Genomic DNA, 409 nt, shown 5'->3' with positions numbered 1-409 from the left:
CGCTGATATTGTTGTAAGTTGATTTCCTGATATATTTATAATACTTTTAACAATACAAGTACGAAAGCTTTACCATGTGCCGGGCTACAGGGTGAAAAAAATAGGAAACGTACATATGATTCGGAGACTCGTGGAGGAGCGATTGATATTGTTGCATTATTTGGTTGATGCTTCGGTCCTTCGTTTAGCAGCGAAGGTCCTGAAACCAAGGTACATATAACGTGTTAAAGTACCTTGCCTCAGACACTGATAGGAAGACGGTAGGTTTCCGCTTGACCGCCTCAGTGGACTATCAGGGAGGCGGCCGAAAGGATCAGCCCCTCGGTCGGTAATTAATTGCAAAAGATCCGTTAGTTTCAATGACGGATCACGCGTACACACAGCCAGGCACACAGAGATACATCGGGGG

This window comes from Penaeus monodon, chromosome 19 (genome assembly GCF_015228065.2).
Source record: "Penaeus monodon isolate SGIC_2016 chromosome 19, NSTDA_Pmon_1, whole genome shotgun sequence".
Classification (NCBI taxonomy): Eukaryota; Metazoa; Arthropoda; class Malacostraca; order Decapoda; family Penaeidae; genus Penaeus; species Penaeus monodon.
This window is presented reverse-complemented; position numbering follows the sequence as displayed.